Genomic DNA, 20,833 nt, shown 5'->3' with positions numbered 1-20,833 from the left:
AAAGAAATCATGACAGTCATAACCCCTCTTCACCCACAAACAATACCCAGCTAGGGACATCTGGTACCATTATCCCCACTGCCACAAATTCTGATACTACCTGCTGCTGCGGAAAACCTGATGAAGCTCTTCCCTTTGTAGCTAATAAGGAGGGTGTCTAGCCTATGCTGTGAAATTAAGGAATTCCGCCAGTGGTATCAAGCATGCCTACCCCCGCCCTGTGTGGTTGTCTTGTCCGCACATGGAGAGTGCTGATATAGCCTCTTTAAGTTATTTTTCTTGGCTTAATTCCACTTCACTAGCCAGAATCTTCCTCCTTGTACCTGTGGATAACCCAGATTCAGCACCAGTCTTATATTTCCTATTGGCTTGGGTGACGAACGTAAGCCCTCCTACCAGAAAGGTATCTGCCAGCTTGAGGAGGAAGTTCCAGCTAGATCCAGACCTGTGGTAAGTCTCTCCTTGCTCGCTGACTGCATCAAGCCACTGCGGGTGCACAGGTCACATGAGCCTGGAATAATTCAGCTCCTTAGTGACCAGAGGTATCCAGTGTTCCTGGGACAGTGGTTTATAAGAAATAGGAAATCACTTTCAGTTTCTTCATTGATTCCAGGTTGTGCTACATTATAGGCTCTTTCTACCCAGAAGGAAGCGAGTTAATGACAAAAGGAGGTAGTTTTCCAAACTCCAGTATTGGACAAACGTCAGCCCAAAATATAGCCCTTTTTGTCTCATATCATAGCAGGTCTCAATATTCTGGTTGGCGGAGGAAATAAAATTTGCATGTCTGATGACTTCAGAGCCATGAGTATGTTGAAGCCCAGTGAACTGTCTTCAGTCAGGGCAAACACCATCCACAGTGATTAATGAGAAATGAGAAATCCTCTTGTTTAGGCACTGGTGTCTTTTGGTAGCACTTGGGGTGGTGTCTGCATTTTCATACATGCTCCTCCTTGTTTACTCATTATCGTGGGTAAAAGATTGGGCGAGGGCGCCTGGGTGGCTCAGTTGGTTAAGTGATGGCCTTCGGCTCAGGTCATGACCCTGGAGTCCTGGGATCGAGTCCCACATCAGGCTTGGCAGGGAGTCTGTTTCTCCTTCTGACCTCTCTCCTCTCGTGCTCTCTCTCTCTCTCTTTCTCTCTCAAATAAATAAATAAAATCTTAAAAAAAAAAAGATTGGGCTAATGGTGAGATATTTTGATTCACAATATCAGCTAGAAAAACTTGGAATTTAGTTTTTCTGTTTGTCACTGAAAATTGTTAGCATTCATGACTCCAATGCCACAAAAAACCTGTTGATACATAGGTAATATATTATTTGATATATATATTACAAAGCGGTCCAAAAACAAAAGTTCTAAAGGCCTGAAAATAAAAACCGGGGCTTAGGTGAGTAGAGTTACTCTTGACTTGTAAGAGATTGAGTTTCATACTGTTTTCTGTTACCTGTGTTCAGGTGAGCCCTTCCACCCCTCAAATTACCTGTCCTCTGTAATCCTCCTCTGTCATGTCTAAAACAAGGGAAATAATTGTCCTATCTCATAGAGTTGTCATAATGATTAAATGAACTAATCCACCAATGACATTTAATATTGTGCCTACAACACAGACTACCCATAGTGATAATGTGAAAATTCCTATTTCACTCTGCATTTTAATAAACATTTCCATGTATATGAGTATGTGGGATTTTCTTCCCCATTTCACTCCTTTTGTTCCTTATTACTAAAAGGAGGATCCATTTGAAAGATGGCCAGTAGCAGCAAGAGAAAATCTTCATTGCCTTGTAAAATGCTCCACCCTTAAGGAGGTGGGTATCCAAGGCAGGAGATGAGAATTTCCAGAGACTAGTTTGTTTTAAGTGAGGATCCTAGGAACAGCACTAGAAAAGGAGGGTGGTTGTCTCAACTAGGCAGGGGGTACACAGAGCTGCCTTTTGGGGAGGTGAACTTGTCACTGATTGAATGGAGACCCAAGAGAAAGGAAGATGATAGTTAAACCACCGTCTGAGCAGAGCATCTGTTCCTAATTGGCTACCAGTAAAAGCAGAGTCTTTGGGTGATGGAACAATGTAAATACTTCTCAGATATTGAGGACACAAAGGCAGGGTTACGTAAGTTTTCCACCAATGTTTCAACTGATGGCCAGCTTCATCCTCTGAGGGAGGCAGCAGCATTATCCACGTTAACAGTGTGGACAGTAGTTCCTTCTTAACCTTCTTGGGAGTCGGCTCATTTTTTTATCATGATAAAAAATACAACAGATCTATCCTCCACAAATCAAAACAATACTGTACTTATTAACTATAAGCAAAATGATATACAGCAGCTATCTAGAACTTTTTCATCTTACATAACTAAAACTTGATACATAAGGAACAACAACTTCCTGTTTCTCTCTCCCTCAACCCCTTGGCAACCATCATTCTACTGTCTGTTTCTAGGAGTTTGACTATGTTAGATACCTCATAGAAATGCAGGATTTATACCTCACTGGTTTATTTCCCTTCACATAATGCCCTCAAGGTTCATCTATATTGTTGCCTGTGGCAGGATTTCTTTCTTTTTTAAGGCTGAATATTATTCTATTGTGTTCACACATGACACACGGAGAGAGCTCTGGTATCTCTTCCTACACTGATAAGCCTTATCAGGCAAGGTTCCCTTGCTTATGACCTCACTTAACCTTTATTACTTCCTTATAAACCTTATCTCCAAATATAGTCACATTGACGTTAGGGCTTCCACATATGAATTTTAGGGGAGAGAAACATTCCATCCATAACGTGCACCATTCTGCCTGTGGAGGTAGGTAGTAAGAGAGAAACATTTGGGCTTCTTGTACCAACATATCACAGGCTGTACATTCTTTATGTTATTTAAACTCTGAGAGCTATTCTTGGGTAATTTTTGCAAGCTTAGATGGTTGATTTCCTATTAAAAAAAAAAAAGGGAAGAAAACTCATGCTAGGTTAGTGGTGCAGTCTGGATCTGCTAGAGTGGTTTTCTTCCATCTAGTCAGCATGCGGTTTCCTTAGGATGGAGCTCTTCACATGCTGTTAATCATATGTCAACATCGATACAACATTAAGAGTTTCACTATATAAGACTTGATGGGGCAAGTGAAGTCTTGCATTTCTATTCCCACAGGACTGGCCGGCTCTCACAGTCTTGTGGTTGAGATTTTGTGCTCATGGGACTTTAATGTAATTTTTTATTATAATAAGAGCAAGATGATTCAGAAGCAGTGGATAGAAGCAGCTGGCTCCCAGTGTTTCATTCAGCTACCTTCACCCACCCAACTAGGCTTCGGTGGACAGAGGAAGACATTTTTCTCTTCCACCTCTCACTTGCCAATCTCAGCAGTCACTAACACTTCAAGAGATCCTTTTTGTAAGTTCAATGAGTGGCTTTCATATCCCCAGAGATGGTCTTAAGCTGATTCCTCTTCCCCGGGGTTGTTTAACTGTGTATGTTTTGGGGCGGGGGAGGGGGGGCAGTCAGCACTGCACCATTGTTTTCTCACACTTTTTTTTAACATAGACCATATAAATGCACTTAGTAACTTTTTTATTTTTTATTTTGCTAAGTTAATATTCCTTGTCTGAGGTCCAAATCAAAAGATATTCCACGGTTTAAATGATCTTGAAATAACAGTGTTTGAGGTGAGTCAAAGCAAAACAGCTTATACAACCATAACCTGTTTTCTGTTTGTTCTTCCAGTAAATTATATTTATTGACATATATATGATGTCCACATATAATGGACATACAATGTTGTATAAGTTTAAGTTGTACAGCCTAATGATTTGACACATGTATACATTACAAGATGATCACCGCAATGTTTAGTTAACACCCATCACCTCACGTAGTTATAATATTTTTTCTTGTGATGAAAGTTTTTAATATCTGCTATCTTTGCAAATTTCAAATACAAGTACAGTATCATTATCCACAAACTCACATATATACAGTGAACTAATTGACAAAGAAGCTAAGAATACTCAATGGAGAAATTCTCAATGGAGAAAAGACAGTCTCTTTAGTACTTTAGTAAATGATGCTGGGAAAATTGGGGATTCACATGCAAAAGAATGAAACTAGATTCCTATCTTGTACCATTCACAACAATTAACTCAAAATAGATTAAACATTTAAATGTAAGACCTGAAACCACAAAGCTCCTAGAAGAAAATAGGGAAAAAGCTCCTTGACAATGGTCTTGACAATGATTTTTTTTAAATAGGACACCTAAAAGCAACAAAAGCAAAAATAAACAAGCAGGACTACGTAATGTTTTATTAATAAATAAGGATGGCAGGGCGCCTGGGTGGCTCAGTGGGTTAGAGCCTCTGCCTTCGGCTCAGGTCATGATCCCAGGGTTCTGGGATCGAGCCCCACATCGGGCTCTCTGCTCAGCAGGGAGCCTGCTTCCTCCTCTCTCTCTGACTGCTTCTCTGCCTACATGTGACCTCTGTCTATCAAATAAATAAATAAAATCTTTAAAAAAAAATAAGGATGGCAACTAATATTTCTTTGTCCTTACTATAGGTGAGTAATACGCTAAGTACTTAATATGGCTTATAACATTCAATCTCATAACAGCTCCATGAGGTAGATGCTGGGGAAGTATCCCTATTATGTAGATGAGGTAATTAAGTTAAAAGAGTTTAATGGCTTGCCAAGTGACAGACAAGAAGAGATAGTAAAATCAGGGTTTGAGCCTGGGGGGTTCAAATTTCCATCTTTACTTGTAACCACTATGTTCAGATGACAGATGACTCACTGATCAACCATCTTTCTTGTCACAGCTTTCTTCTTCACTTACTTTATTTCCTTTCCTACATCTCAGTAGGGCTGGTGGTTGTGATTACTTGTGGCATAAGGCATTCATTTATTGAACAAATACTTAACGATAGCCCATGAGTGTATAAAAGCAATTTCAACTGATAGAAGCGGGGGGAGGGAATAGATACACGAAGAATTATTTAGTGAAATCCTAGATTATTTCTTTCCCCACATCTTCTGTGTTAGGTATAATCTCCCTGCTCTCTCCTATAGAGGCTCGGGAGCTTTTTGCACTTAAAAAGCCCTATTTTACACTATGCAGTGCTGTGCACAGCAATGTGTAAGATGTTTTAAAGACCGTCTTGGGTAACTTTGCTGTAATGTTTGAATCTGAGATGTTTTCCCCTAAACCCACAATTTTCCATACAGGCAAGCTGCTAAATTGCCTCTCTGAGAGGCAGAAATTACTCTGCTAATTTGATTTCTTTTGTTTTCTTAAGCAAGTATAAGATATTACCGATTTCTTTTTAATCCTACCACAATTGCCACGTCTCCCTTCTCACTTTTAAAACTCTAGACAGTTTTCAGTAACAAGTACCTGGAGAAATATTAATTTTGAGGGAATGAGAAAAAGTTTGGGGTTCTAATGTTTTAATTGACATCCTTAACTACTCTTTGCGAACTTTCTAGTCCAATTTCTAGCAGCAAAACAAGCAATCACAGCAGCCAGGAGTCAGCATTGTCTTCTTGCTGTGCTTCCGTGTCTCCTGTTTGTCAAGCAGTGATGGTTAGCCTGCCTTAAAGGTCTCCCATAAGAACCAGAGGCAGATTTTCTTGAAGACTTTTCTATGTGCTAATTAGGCAATATGAGAAGATACGGACCTTTGCGTTAAGAAAATTTGTCACAGAGGTGGCACTCCTTCGGATAGAGACGGAGTTGGACTCTTGTTCTACGCATATCAGAGGTACTTAAAATTAGAAGCAAGCAAGTAGTTAATGACTAGTTTCTTCCCCTGAACCTGGATCATGACACAATTAAGTCAAGAGAATATCAAGTAGGGATAATTTCTCTCAGTTACAGAACAAGTAAAGTATTATAAGGATTTATGCCACTTCTTTAAATAACCGAATCCGATGATTCAAGAGCTTGAATTTGATTATGTACTTGTGACCGGAATCCCATTTTTGTACCTACTCTATGGAAAATTCAGCACCTCCTAAAGAGTTTCTGCTTTGGCGACAAGTTTCTCTATAGAATTTGGTCAGATTTTGAATGTCTGTTCCCTTTCATCTTAGAATATTTTGCTTATTCACTCTCAGAGTTGCTTTATGAGCTAGGTGAATATTGGTTTTGTTCTGTGGTATCTGATCTGGGATATATTAGGACTTCAAGGTAAAGATGTCATCAAATTTATTTGAGATACACATTAGGAAATGAAGGCTTGTGTGCTTCTGTGAATAAAAACAGACTACTTAGAAGTTTCTGATTTAAGGGGTACCTGGGTGGTTCAGTCAGTTAAGCATCTGTCATGATCTCGGGTCCTGGGAACAAGCCCCGCATGAGCTCCCTGCTCAGCAGGAGTCTGCTTCTCCCGCTCCTCCCTCCACGTGCTCTCTCTCACTATCTCTGTCTCTCTCTCTCTCTCTCTCTCAAATAAATAAATAAAATCTTTAACAATGAATTTCTGACTTAAACACATATCCGTGTGCACACACACAGCACAACCTAAATTGATATATATGAAAATTCACTCTCATAAAAATAGTTTGGCTTTATTCAAGCTAAAATGGAAAGGCCTAGAATACGCCTCTCAAAAAAAGTGATTATTTTGATGAAGCATGTTTTAACTGGTTTTTATATACCTGAAATGATTTTCCTATTGAGATAAATCAAAGCCCTTAACTAACAAATGAATTGAATGATATTAGCCATAATCTCTTATGCAGAATTTTAGACTTTAGATAATATTTATGTGGATGCTCATAAGTATGAAAAATAGGCAGAGAAGTTCATTTGTCCTTACCTGGTGTTAAGCCTTCTTGCTTACCATGGTGTGGGGCTGGCTGAACAGAGCTGAGGTGACCTGTGTGTGAGGGAGAGAGCCTCGGGTAGAGGCTGGGGTGATCACCAGGCACAGACCTTGTGGTTACCATTTCAGTACACCTTCTGGAGCATTGTAGAATCTCTCATCACCCCACAAGCTGCTTTCATTTCTGTGCCAATGCCTAAGCCTTCCATCCTGTGCTCTCCCAATCTTTTAACTCCTAGTGGCTGAACATGAAGAGACAAGTCATGAAGATGTATTCTCTGTTATCTCTTAACTCACCTGTACCAACTCAATTAGACTGCCTGTACTACCCAGAAAAAATTTTATTTATCATCTCTTATTTCCTTTAATAGCCCACAGCAGGTGATTCTACACCACTTTTGTAGTATTTGGATGCCCGGTATCTGTCATCTCCACATCCCTAACTCCCAAGGGGTGGCCTTTCTTCTTCTTCCTTACCTAGTTGAGAAATGCTAGCTCATCCAGCCTGAATTCCTGATTCCATCTCTGTTTCACCGGATCATTGTTTCCCATCATCAGGGTTCCCCTGAATGTTGTGCTATGCTCTCTTTCCTCCTAACATGAAGAACAAGACATCTCTCTGTGTTACTGACACTATAGTCTACTGCGTCTCTAGAGAACGTCTTCATATTTCTTTTTCTTCACAATTCTATTTTGTGGCTTTCCATTGGCTTTTTCCCTTTTGTTTTTCTCTGTGTGCAAGTCTCCTCATGTATAAAAATAACTAAAAGCTAACAAATAAAGAGCACCCTAGTATGTAATGGCAAGAATTTAAATCAGAATCTTCCCCTTGTCCTCTAGGAAATCACAGAAAGAAATAATGAAAAAAAATAAGTGCCCGCAAAAAGATGCACACGCTCCATTTAAAATGAAACAAGAAGAGAGAAAGCTGCTAGGGCAGGGGCAGGGTTGTCAGGGAATTGGTGTGATATTTGGCATCAAGAGCAGCAGTGAGCTATGAATGAGATGAAAGGACCTCAATCCGGGAGTCCCCAGAACGCCCTGGCAAAAATAATTCTTAAGATAAAGGTCATATCCTAAGGTCCAAAAGCTGTCTAGGAATGTTGAGAACAGAGGTGGGGATTATCCAGGAGACTCAATGCACAGGGATAGCAAGAAAAATGGTAACAAAGCTTGGACAAGAAGACAATTCATTACTGAATTAATGACTGATTAAGAGAGCATTTAGTGAAATGCCCCTGAAATACTTTGCATGAAAACAGCCCTTGCCAGCCCAGAGCTTGGTAACAGAAGCTTTCCTGGACCAAATTAATTTCAGAAAAGCTTGGAGGCCTATTCACAAGTCATAGAGAGAAGCACACAGAAGTGTCACGCTGGAGTAAACAGTCTGTTCCTCTGGCAGCAGAAGACAGACGCTTGAGTTGTGTGGCCTTTTCCTTGCCCCACACTTCCCCAGTCCCTCCTGTGAATAGCTGATCTGGAAAATTTTAACCCAGTTGACCTTGAGTCATAAAAGAACAGTGGCACAGAATCCATTCAAAACTACTATTAAAAATGTGTAAAGGAACAGTAAAACTTTCCAACAGGAGAACAGTCACTGGAAAAATATTGTCAAGTTGTAGCTGAAGATTTAGCCAAAGATCCCAACATTAAAGTGAGTTATGAAGCAATCACAGCAAGAGGGAGGACCACAAAGCAGGAAAATAAGAGCATGTGGGAAATGGCCCCACAATGCAGACAAATGAAACAAGAGCTAACAACACTCAGAGAAGGAAGAGACAGAAGACAAAAGGATAGCACAAATGAAGATTATCCGAAAGAGAACAGAAGAGTTATTGTGGCTATCAGTAGCTTCAAGGACAGTAGAAATGATAAAAGAAAAGAAATAAAATGGTTGAACTCTTTTAACTCTAAGAAGTATAAAGGAGAAAGGCAAAGGGCAGGAAACATATACATATTTGGAATCCTTAAAATCCAACAACAAAAGCAATGGAATGAAACAAATGTTTTAAAATGTAATTCAAGAAACTTTTCTGAAAATAGAGAAACTTGGCTTACATTGTGTTCCAGAAAATATGGACAAGAATGGTCAGCTCTATGATGAATGCTAGTAAAGTTACTGAATGTCAAAAATAATAAAAGAATCTTCCAGATATAAAACAAAACAAAACAAAAGTCCTAAAGGAAAAAAGCCTCTATATAATCAAGGTAATATCAGACTTGTCTTTCTACCACAACATCCAACACTGGAAGATGAAAGACAGTGAAGTTGCACTTAATACAAAAGGCACATAGATTATGAGTCAAAATTTTATATCCAGCTAAGCTATCCTCTAAGCATATAAAATATAAAAAGCCATATATGATAGCTACAGGCAGTTTAAAATGGAAAAATTCCAAGAATACTTTTTCTATAAGCTCTACTTGAAAAAATAATTCAAGAATTTCACTCAGCAGAGAGATGACTGCAGAAAGTTAAGCAACAGACTGTGGGATAAACTATGTTTTGCTACAACTACAATTAAGACAAGTATGGGGGTAAGGGTAACAGCATCATATGGAAATACAAGATGGCTTGGTAATATACAAAGAAAACAGCTTTCAAAAAGAAGAAGAGAAGAATATAGACCTAGAAAAGAAGAACCACTAAAACAAAACTGAAGCTTTTATTTTAGGTCTTAGAACTGCAATTCAAGAGCACAGATTTGGGTAGCATCCCAAATTATGCCCTGTTGACATAAAAGACTTTATTATCAGGGCACCTGGGTGACTCAGTCAGGTGACCGACTCTTGGTTTTGACTCGGGTCATGTTTGCGGGGTCCTGGGATTGAGCCCTGCGTCAGGCTCCACACTCAGCACACAATCTGCTTTAGAGTCTCCCTCCCTTCCCTTCTGTTCCTCCCATCTCTACTCTCTCTAAAATAAATACTTTTTTTAAAAAAACTTTATTAGCAAATGGCAGAAGTGTTAGGAAACATACACAAATTGTTTTCCAAAAATTATGATTGGAAGATCCAATGACATTTTACTATTTATTGGTTTTCTGTGTACATTATGATGGTCACTAGGAAAATAGGTTTTTCAGTATCAAACTTTTATCAAGAATATGGGCATAATGCTTTGTGTTCAGTCATCTGCCCTTGCCCAGCTCAGTAGGGCAAGGTGGTTTTGGTTTCAAAGGCTGGATAAAGTTTTAGTCCCCCCAAATAGAGACTGCAATGTTCAGGGATTTTACAGAGATTCACAAGTCAGAGGGTGCCCATAAAATAAATTCGCTAATGCCTCATTGTTGGTAGCTGAGAGGCAAGAGGTAGCACTGAAAACTGGCAAGTCGAAAAACAGAAATATAAGCAGGGTTATAAATTACATGGTGAACACGAAGGGAAAGTACTTTGAGGGAGGAGGATATAGAAAAGAGAGAAAGGAAGGTGGATGGAGAGTACATGAAGGGTATCAACTGATTTTTCTAATGCTCATGGAAAGAAAACTAATAGGTATAATTATAATGGTAATCACCTGAAAATGCAAACTTTTTAAATATCAGAGGATGTATAATTTTTAAAAAGTGAATAGTAAACACAGTGGAGCCTACCCTCGGGAAAAATGAGCTAACTGGAGCCCAACTGACTTGGGGGAAGGGAAATACCCAACGTGAAACCACACCAGCCATCTCCCACTACCCAGGAGAAGAGACGACGCCCTGAGAAACACTTGGAAGGCATGGGCTCACTGAAAGACTGAGCCCTGGGACACTTGGGTGGCTCAGTTGGTTAAACATCGGACTCTTGATTTTGGCTCAGGTCATGACCTCAGGGTTGTGCGATGGAGCCTGGGTAGACTCTGCGCTGGGCATGGAGCCTGCTTAAGATTCTCTCTCTCCCTCTTCCTCTGCCCCTCCACCCCCTAAAAAAAGATTGAGCCCTGACTACAGCATTACTGAATGCTTCCCCTTCCCCCACCCTTCACTACTACATCACTAAGAGCCCACTGACGCAGTAAATGCAATGGATAACATATATTCATACCAGCTTGTATTTGCATAAAGAAAAATTAAGAAAGAGATTCAAGAAGATGATTCACATAGTGGCCTATTAAAGGCCAACTGGCAAAACCAGTAAATGGAGACTCATCGTGACATTGCACTTTTCTCTTGGTTTGATTTTTTTTTTAAGATTTTATTTATTTGACAGAGAGAGAGAGATCACAAGTAGACACAGAGGCAAGCAGAGAGAGAGGGGGAAGCAGCCTCCCCACTGAGCAGAGAGCCCGATGAGTGGCTCGATCCCATGACCCTGAGACCCTGACCCAAGCCAAAGGCAGAGGTTTAACACATTGAGCCACCCAGGTTTGATTTTTTTTCTTTTAACAAAATGTAATTTTTACAAAAATTTTTACAAAAATGTAATTTTTATTTAAAATAAAAATTTAAAATTAAATATTTAGAAATAAAAGAAATTACATTCCAATAGCAAAATTTCATCAGAAAACTGTCCTTTGATTCTGTTGTCCCTTCACATTACCACCTGACTTCCTTTTAATGTACATGCAGACTTCTTAAAAGTTTAATACGTAATATTGTAATAAAAGCTTGAGTAAATTATATCAACTTTCTCCACTTTCTCACCCTTTTCTACTTATCGCATAAATATTTGCAGTTAACTTCCCAAGGTCACCAATGATCTCATGTGGACAAAGCTATAAAAAATTATCATCATTAATATACCTACTTTCACTTAACAGTTCTGTATAATGTTGTCACTAAGTCAAATGTCACTAAGTCAAATGTTGGTGAATTGAGATTAGGGAAGCTCACTATTTAAAGGAAATCAAAAAAGACTCTTTTTTTAAGCAAATGATATTTATCTCTTAATTTATTTGTTTCTTATGTTGCAGGTTTTGATAGTTTCAGTTTTGATAAGTAATGTTAGATGAAATGATTTTGATTTTTTGAAATGAGAATTTAGTAAGAATATTACTTTTTGATTCTGTTGTTTTAAAAAGGTTTGTGTATTCCTACATTTACACAAGGCTTCACAAAATGACCACACCCCCATTCCAGGGCACCAACTCACACGTTACAATCTGACCACCCAATTCCACATCACATAGTGCCCACTCACAGAAGCTCCTTAAACACCTATCCCAGGGCCTCTTCTTAGATCCTCTTCCCCCACACCTCCACCGGTTCTGAAAATGTTTATTATTGTAGCAATAAATTCATCCATAAGAACTTGCTTCATCTAGTTAATGCCACCTCCATTTTCCAGACTTGGTGTGAAGAAAAAAGAATTTGAAATTGCATTTTGTCTGAAGTAATAAGGGATCACTAATTTTCCTGAAACAACTGAAAGAAAATGTGTTTTAAAAATAACAAAGAACATATAACCTGCAAAATGGCCTTTGTTTTTCCTCTCGGTGCCAAAGCTTACTTCATTATGCTAATTCCAGAGGGCCAGCAAGAGAAAACTGATGGAAATTGAAGAGTAATCCATAGTGAAATTGACTAATCTTGTTTCACTTATTACTGACTCTGTTAAATGCAAAAGTAGTACATTAAATTGAAAATAACAAAAGAGCAAACAGTATTTCTAAATTGTCTTCCAGCACGAGGTATGCATGTAGCACAAGGCACATGTGTCAAACGGGAATTTTGCAGCCTGTTCTTATTTAAAAAAAACCTGTGTGAAACTCTATCAGAATTCAAAAGCCAGGGCTGCCTGGGTGGCTCAGTGGATTAAGCTTCTGCCTTCAACTCAGGTCATGATCTCAGGGTCCTGGGATCGAGCCCCACATCAGGCTCTCTGCTCAGCCGGGAACCTGCTTCCCTTCCTCTCTCTGCCTGCCTCTCTGCCTGCTTGTGATCTCTGTCAAATAAATAAAATCTTGAAAAAAAAAAAAAAAAAGCAATCCTTTAAAAAAAAAAAAAAAGGATTCAAAAGCCATAATCTTTAACTCAGGCAAGTCAAGAAACATTTTTATCTGGCAAAACCAAGCACAAACAAAGAAGAGCAGGTAAATGGCAATTAAGAATTTCCTTAGGAAAAGCCATAAAATAATACAAATGTTCACTAGGCTATGTGAAGGATTTCCCTTTTCACAGATACCTCACATCTACACATTCCCTGCTCTCATCACAGAGGAGCCTCTGGAATGACAAGTTGTCTTCTTAAATACTGTCTCAGTTCCAATTAAAACAGCATTCTCAAAAACATAGAAAAGTATGTATGGTTTGCTATGATTCAGCTAAGGGAGGAAGGGAATACAATGTGTGTGTGCATAAATATGTGTGTGTGTGTGTGTACATATACACGTGATATGTATGTTTGCTTACATTGTTAAGAACACCTATGAGGAGGTAGGTGAGAATAAGGTAAAGGGAACAACAATCCAAGTTAAACTTCTTTGAATGTAGCTTGTTTTCTAAATTAGAATTTGAAATCATGTACATGCATTATATAATTATAAAACAAAATGTAAATTTAAAAAATGATCCTAGAAATAAAAAATAAAATGAAACAAATAATAACCGTGTAATTCAATTTTTGGCATGGCCAGTCAGAAAGGAAATATTTCAAGGGACTCTAAAACAGAATAATTTGGCTGCATGTCCATAGTGGAATAGATCCCAAGGGAAACAAATTACAAAAGAAAAAATGTAACTGTTTTCAGTAATCATATTATTGGCGGTAATGTTGTATTATTGTTATGAGACTGTTGTGTCTATGAGATAAAGGAAATGAGTAATTACATTGATGTTACTGAGAACTGAGATTTGGGGCATGGGATAAGTAAAATCCTGATACTAAGTAAAATCTCTTTAGTCTTGATTTTTAATTGGAAATATCAGTATAAATTCACAATGCATTTGGGGTCTTTTCAATGTATATTTTCCAGTTTTGTTCTCTAGGAAGACCTAAAAATAATGAACAATACACCTTGTGCCCAGTCATTGTGTTGATATGCCATCACCAACTTGGAAGAACCAGGAGTCTTTGAAGACATATGTGTTACTAGGAAGAAAAAATGTGTCTTCTCAGAATAATCAAAGACAGGGTACCTGGGAAAGCATTAGGATTATGGAAGAAACAGGATGAGCATTTCTACACCAGAAAGCAAAGGAGTTACCTGACACAACTACACTGTGTCAAAATAACTTAGGAACCAACTTAAACAGTTTCTCACTGATCAAAGATGAGACAATTTGAACATCAATTAAGGTAATGCCCACAGTAGCTTGAAAAATATTAAACTATTTAAATCCATAAGTTCATAATTATACCTAAAAAGTCAGTCATCACCTTTGGAAAATATTAAGTCTCACTATTTTGAAAGCTCATAAATGGAAGAAAATAACCAAACATTAAACCTTTGACAATGATACCTTAGGGCAACCAAAGAGTTGAAGAAGACAGATTTCTCTATATAGAAGTATTCATAGTAATGATTGAAGAAACAATGATGGAATATTACCCTTCTATAGCCTCCAATGAACTAATTCATCTAATTAGTGATTTTCAATAACTACTACTATCATAACAACAGAGAAAACTGGAAATTAGGTACCCCTTATGGGAAGGACACACCACCACCTATAAAGTAGTCTGGAAAAAAACAATCTAACTTGAATATGATGATTACCAGGGTACATGAGATACAGAGAACAGAGCATGTTAACATTATGTATATGACCTCCATAACACAACAACCTCCATAACGGTCTGCAACGAATTCTACAGGAAAAATGACTGAATTCTGTATCAGGAAGAAAAAAAATGCAAGAAAAAAAGAAAGATGGAGAAGACACTTAAGGGATATGCTAGTCACAGTGTATGGATCTTGTTTGGATCCCAGTTCTATAAGCAAAGAATAGAGTTTGTGACACGCGAGTGATGTATCTAATGCTGACTGCACCACAGGAACATTCCCTGTCTGTTCCAGATGTCAGAGGCAATGGTTCTTGGGCCTGCTGGACTTTTCCTGCATCTCTCTGAGGACATTTTCTGGCCTCAAAATCAGGCCAAAAGTCCCAGAACATAACTCTCAACCAGTGAGATGTGACAGAGGATAAATACCAAGTCTCCTTGACCTTCTGGGGGATGATTCTGACATGTGCCCCACACCAGGTCTCCAAGGGTCTCCAAGGGGATTGGATCCCACTTGCCCACAACAGCACTTCTCCATTAACATCCTACTTTTTCATTTTTATTTCCTCAACTTGCCCACTTCCTCCCCCTAGGAAAGGCTTCTTGGTATCACCTTCCAAGGTAGTTTATAATGGCATACAAATCTTTGTCTTAGAGTTCACTAATTTGGGTGACTTAGACTGAGTCACTGGGAATCTTACAGTAATAACTTATTTTTCTGGAGTGTGATTATAGGTTGATGTTCGATTTTTTTTATTTAATTTTATTTTTTCAGTGTTCCAAGATTCGTTTTTATGCACCACATCCAGTGTTCTGTACAATATGTGCCCTCCTTAAATACCCACCACCAGGCTTACCTATCCCCCCCACTCCCCTCCCCTCCAAAACCCTCACTTTATTTCTTAGAGTCCACAGTCTCTCATGCTTTGTCTCCCCCTCTGATTTCCCCCAACTCACTTCTCCTCTCCATCTTCCAGTGTCCTCCATGTTATTCCTTATGCTCCACAAGTAAGTGAAACCATATGATAATTGACATTCTCTGCTTGACTTATTTCACTCAGCATAATCTCTTCCGGTCTCTTCCACGTTGATAGAAAAGTTGGGTATTCATCCTTTCTAACGGAGGCGTAATATTCCATTGTATATATGGACCATATCTTCTTTATCCATTTGTATGTTGAAGGGCATCTTGTCTCTTTCCATGGGTTGATGTTCTATTTAAAAAAGAAGTCCTTTTAGAGATGCTTTCTAAAACCTTTACAGACAAAATTATATAATGTCCGCGATTTGTTTCAAATTAATTATGAGTTGCTGGCAAAGTAGGTGACATTAGAGACATCCAGGATTGCCTGTGATTGATGACTGGTGGTGTTAGACAGTGGTGTATGGGGTTTATTAAACTGTCATCAGTACTTTTTTTTTTTTAAAAGATTTTATTTATTTATTTGACAGATAGAAATCACAAGTAGGGAGAGAGGCAGGCAGAGAGAGAGAGAGGAGGAAGCAGGCTCCCCGCCAAGCAGAGAGCCCGATGCGGGGCTCGATTCCAGGACCCTGGGATCATGACCCGAGTGAAAGGCAGAGGCTTTAACCCACTGAGCCACCCAGGCACCCCTGTCATCAGTACTTTTAAAGGTGTTTTCTGCAATAAAAAGTTTTATCAAATTAAGTCCACACTAATGGCCTATCTGGAAGGATTCAAAGAAAATACAAAAAATTCTTTTCCTCTAGTAGGGGTCACCAGAGGGTAGGAAAATATGGTGGAAGGGAGATTTTTCACTGTATAATTTTTTTAATATCTTTTAAAGTTTGACTATGAGACAGTATTACATTTTCCAAGAAATATGATTCTATAATAATAAAACTAGAGTTTAGAAGAGAAAGTGAAAAACAGTATGACTGATCACACCACTTTCGTGCTTAAAACCCTTCATATGTAGCCATTGGTATAAATTGGTATAAAATCTTTACATGTCCTAAAAATCCCTGAAGGAGAGTCCATGTCCACTTCTCAAGTGTTAGGTGTTTATAACTTGGTTCATTATGTTCCAAACATGGACACCTGACTGGCTCAATTGGAGCATGCAACGCTTGATCTCAGAGTTGTGAGTTCAAGACCTATGTTGGGTATAGAGATTACTTTAAAAAAGAAAAAAGAAAAATATATATGTATATTTATAGCTCCATGTATTTATCTATCTATCATCTATCTAAATATATATCTCCATACGGATTTTACTTTTATTTTTGTCAATCCTTTTCTCTCCTCAAAGACTTTGCATCCCTCATCCTTAATTGGGCATTTCGTAATCCCAGACTATGTCCTCATTTCATATACCCTCACAGTACCCTATGTCCCTGTTGATCACAGTTGTGATTTCATTATTTTTATGTTATGTAATAATATGTACCACAGCTATGGTTTTAGTCCACAAACCCAGCTGTGTAAGAAACATATCTTTATTTAGTGTCTCTTTCTCCCCTGTTAGGACTTCATCATTTTTTTTAGATCTTTATTTATTTATTTATGAGAGAGAGAGAAAAGCAAGACCAAGAGAGCACAAGCAGGGGGAGTGGCAGGCAGAGGGAGAAACAGGCTCCCACTGAGCAGAGAGCCTGATGTAGGGCTCAATTCCAGGACCCTGGGACCATGACCTGAGCCGAAGGCAGATGCTTAACTGACTGAGGCATCCAGGCATCCCAGGACTTCATCTTTATGAACACAGTTACACTACCATGGTCCCTTTGAAAACTCCAACATATGGTAGACTCTCATTCAGTATTTACTAGAAGGAGAGGGATGGATGGATGGACGGGCAAATAAGTAAATGAATGGATGCATCCATGAGCAGAATCTTTTGAATTTTGAATCCGTTGATTTTGTTGCCCAAAGATTTGAGTTGACATGTGGCTGATCTTTGTATTTCAGGGTTTATAAAACCAAATGAAAGCCTTGGTTGTACACTCGTATAAGGAGAAAGGGAGGATACTTGGTTGAAGTGAACACCTCCAACTAAGCCGAGGCCACTCCACCCCCGTGTGTCAGAGTAAGCATCACTCTCTCAAAACTTAAATACTGTAGGCAGTGCAGAGGAGACTCTGTCTGCTCCACGACAACATGGGAATGTTAAAATGTCTTTGCAACATTATTCCAGATGCCATTAAGTAATAATATATGTCAAAGTCCATTGCAAATGTCAAGGGTTTTAAAACCGAAGTTAGTCGGTACTTTAAATGATGTCAAAGTGAAATGTGAAAGCCATTCTTGGGCAGGAAAATTTGTTATAAGAGACAAAATGTAGACATGGGATGTACGTGGAAGAGACTATGCTGACTATGGGTTTCCAGTGGAATTCAGTTGGCAAATTAGTTCTTCTTGTTCATTACATCTCATCTTTTCAGGATCAGTCTACATTCCACTGGAATGTAGCCTTTGAGTTCAAGGTGAGACCCTCACTAAAGCACCCTTCTGCTTCATGTTTGTGATATATTTATTCTGTAACCCAGCCAACATCATTCCATATTGTTGGGAAGGTGAACCATCCCAACAGCTTATTTTCATGACTCCAGCTTTCAGAGCACATCAACGTGCTTACAAAGGAGAGACTGTGCTTGTAACCTGGAGGGAGGCAATTTGGGAACACAAATTAGTTGCCTAAAGGCTTCAGACCTGTATGTTTTGTGTTCACACACATCCACACTGCTAATATGCATCCTGTATTTTTTCAAATTTTCATGGAAGATCAGGCCCACCTCACCACTGGGGTAATTAAGAGAAGAAAAACTACACACTCTCACCCACATGATTCCACAGTAAAGCGTTCAGGGCATAGACACGCCTTGTGGGTTGGCATTCCTAAGGACAGTCTCCCTACTTGATCGCCTCCCTCTTTACAGGGCAAGCATGCAAGCAACATGAATAGTGAGGATACCCACACATCTTGGATTCCAGACTACACAGATATGATTGCCAGCAGTTTGCAGGAACTTCCTGGAAATGCCTGCTGCCCAGAAGCTGGGACTCCTGTAAACCTGCTGTGCCTCCCATCTTGTAGGAAAGATCCCATGAATCCCAAAAGAAGCTGATCTTTGAGGCAGCCCCTCTAGCTTGGAGACACCCCTCCCCAACATGTCCCACTAGCTAGCTCCTTGTCCAGACCACCTGGAGGAAGTCCAGGTTCATTTTCAAATAGTCTTGCTTCTTGATTCACAGCGACGCTAACATCTGTTCAGATTCTCTCTGAGTTAGCAGAGCATTCGGCACATGAAACCAAAAGCAGGCCAACCTGCACTGCCAGTCAACTAAAAAATACAAGACTGAAAAATATACTTAAATAAGCAGACATGTTCCAGGTGTCCCTACCTGTGGATTCAGTTAAAGGGCTAACTTAAAATTCCCTTGTTTTTCTCCTGCTTATATAAACCCAAGGCCATCTCTCCTCAATTGAAGAATGTGTTTTTCTTATGGTCATGCAATTCCCCCTCATTTCTATATAGAAAAGAGGAACAGTGTGCTCAGAAATGAAGAAAGATCTTGAAATCAAGAGCACAAATTGGAGCAATAAAGAGAACCATTTATTTGCTGGCAGCAGGAGGGGATGCCCCCCCTTCAGGTAGTTAGTGGAAGTTTTATATGGTACAGCCTGGTCAGATGAAAGGCAGAGTGGGGAAATGAGCAGGTGATGTGAAATGAGGGAAAGGATTTGCAGTGGACAACCAGCAAGGTAAGTAGGTGCTGTGCACTAAGAGCCGGCCATTCTTGGTTCCGTTAGTGTTAGGAAAAAGAAAAGAAAACAGCTCTTGGTCATGTAGGAGTTTCCAACACAAATGTCCACCCTATACAGTAGCAAAAATGTCACAAAAATCACAGAAACAGCATGACCATTTTGAACATTGCCTCTGATACTGTTCATACTGTTGAAAACAACTGCAGAAAGTCTTTTAATTTCTAGGCAAGCTCATTGCGGCAGGTTCTTGGTGGTACAAGATATGATATACGCTCATGAAAACGATTCCCCCCTCCATAGGCACTTAATCTGATTTTTTTTTTTTTTTTAACCAGCACAGCCGGTAAAAATCTATCCTTATATACTAAGTTGTATCTTAATTTAAAAAAAACACTTTCCAAAGAGAGTGAATATGTTGATTCCCCTTTCAGCTAGTTGTAATGACTCACCGAATCATCCTTTCTCCTTTCCTATGGCACTAACGCGTACCCCTGACTCAGCTACAAAACCAGTTGAGTCATCAAGCTGATCTGTAATTGTTGCAAGAAGTTTTCATTCATCTTATGATGCTGCTTTGGAGTACCCAACACCAGACCCTGTGCATATGGTGTCACTAATGTTTTATCTCTTGTAGTCATCTATTTTTACTTATTTATTCAAATGAGGGTCTTGACTTATATTCCAAACAGCTTCTGAAATGTAAATAAACTTCGGGTTACCAAATCTTCAATTCTTCCAGATTCTGCTAAGATTCTTAAGTGTTAGGCTATCCAGTTATATGTAGTTTGATTGTTCAAGAAGCACAAATATTGCTTAAATTGGTGTTTAAATATTAAGTGTTACAGGGCGCCTGGGTGGCTTAGTCGGTTAAGCAGCCAGATGTGGATTTCGGCTCAGGTCACCATCTCTGGGTCCGCATGGGTCTCTGTGCTCAGCAGGGAGTCTGCTTGGGATCCTCTCTCCCTCTCCCTCTGCCCCTCCCCCTGCTCTCTCTCTCTAAAATAAATAAATAAATCTTAAAAAAAAAAAAAAATCAAGTGTTGCACAAGGTCCATTGTCTTTGAATTCCACCCACCATCACACAATGAAAGAAGAATGGGGGCCATTGTATCTGTGGTTTCCCAACATGACACTCTCCGAACCTACATGGCACTCTCTGAACGTATGGGACAGGTATTTTTCCATGGAACCACCTGAATCCAAAGCATTAACAAGGAGAGGTTACCTGAATTCAGACAAAGCACAGCCACTCCTACATTACCAAAACACAAGCTGGAGAAGCCCCCATGATAACCAAAAGGCAGATCTTTTTTTTTGGGGGGGGGGTTAAATCACACTTTTATAAAATACTAATATATTGACATTTTCTCACAGAAAAAACGAGAAGCTATCCTATAAGGTGTTTCTAGTGGATTTCTCCAGGTGGTAGGATCATGAATATTCTTTTCCTTTATTATTTAAATTTTTAAAATTTTTATGAATATTCTTTTTGAATCTTATTAATTTTTTTTATTTTTTATTAACATATAATGTATTATTAGCCCCAGCGGTACAGGTCTGTGAATCACCAGGTCTACACAATTCCCAGCACTCACCATAGCACATACCTTCCCCAATATCCATCACCCAACCAAAAGGCA

This window comes from Meles meles, chromosome 2 (assembly GCF_922984935.1).
Source record: "Meles meles chromosome 2, mMelMel3.1 paternal haplotype, whole genome shotgun sequence".
Lineage (NCBI taxonomy): Eukaryota > Metazoa > Chordata > Mammalia > Carnivora > Mustelidae > Meles > Meles meles.
Note: the sequence above shows the minus strand (reverse complement) of the source record.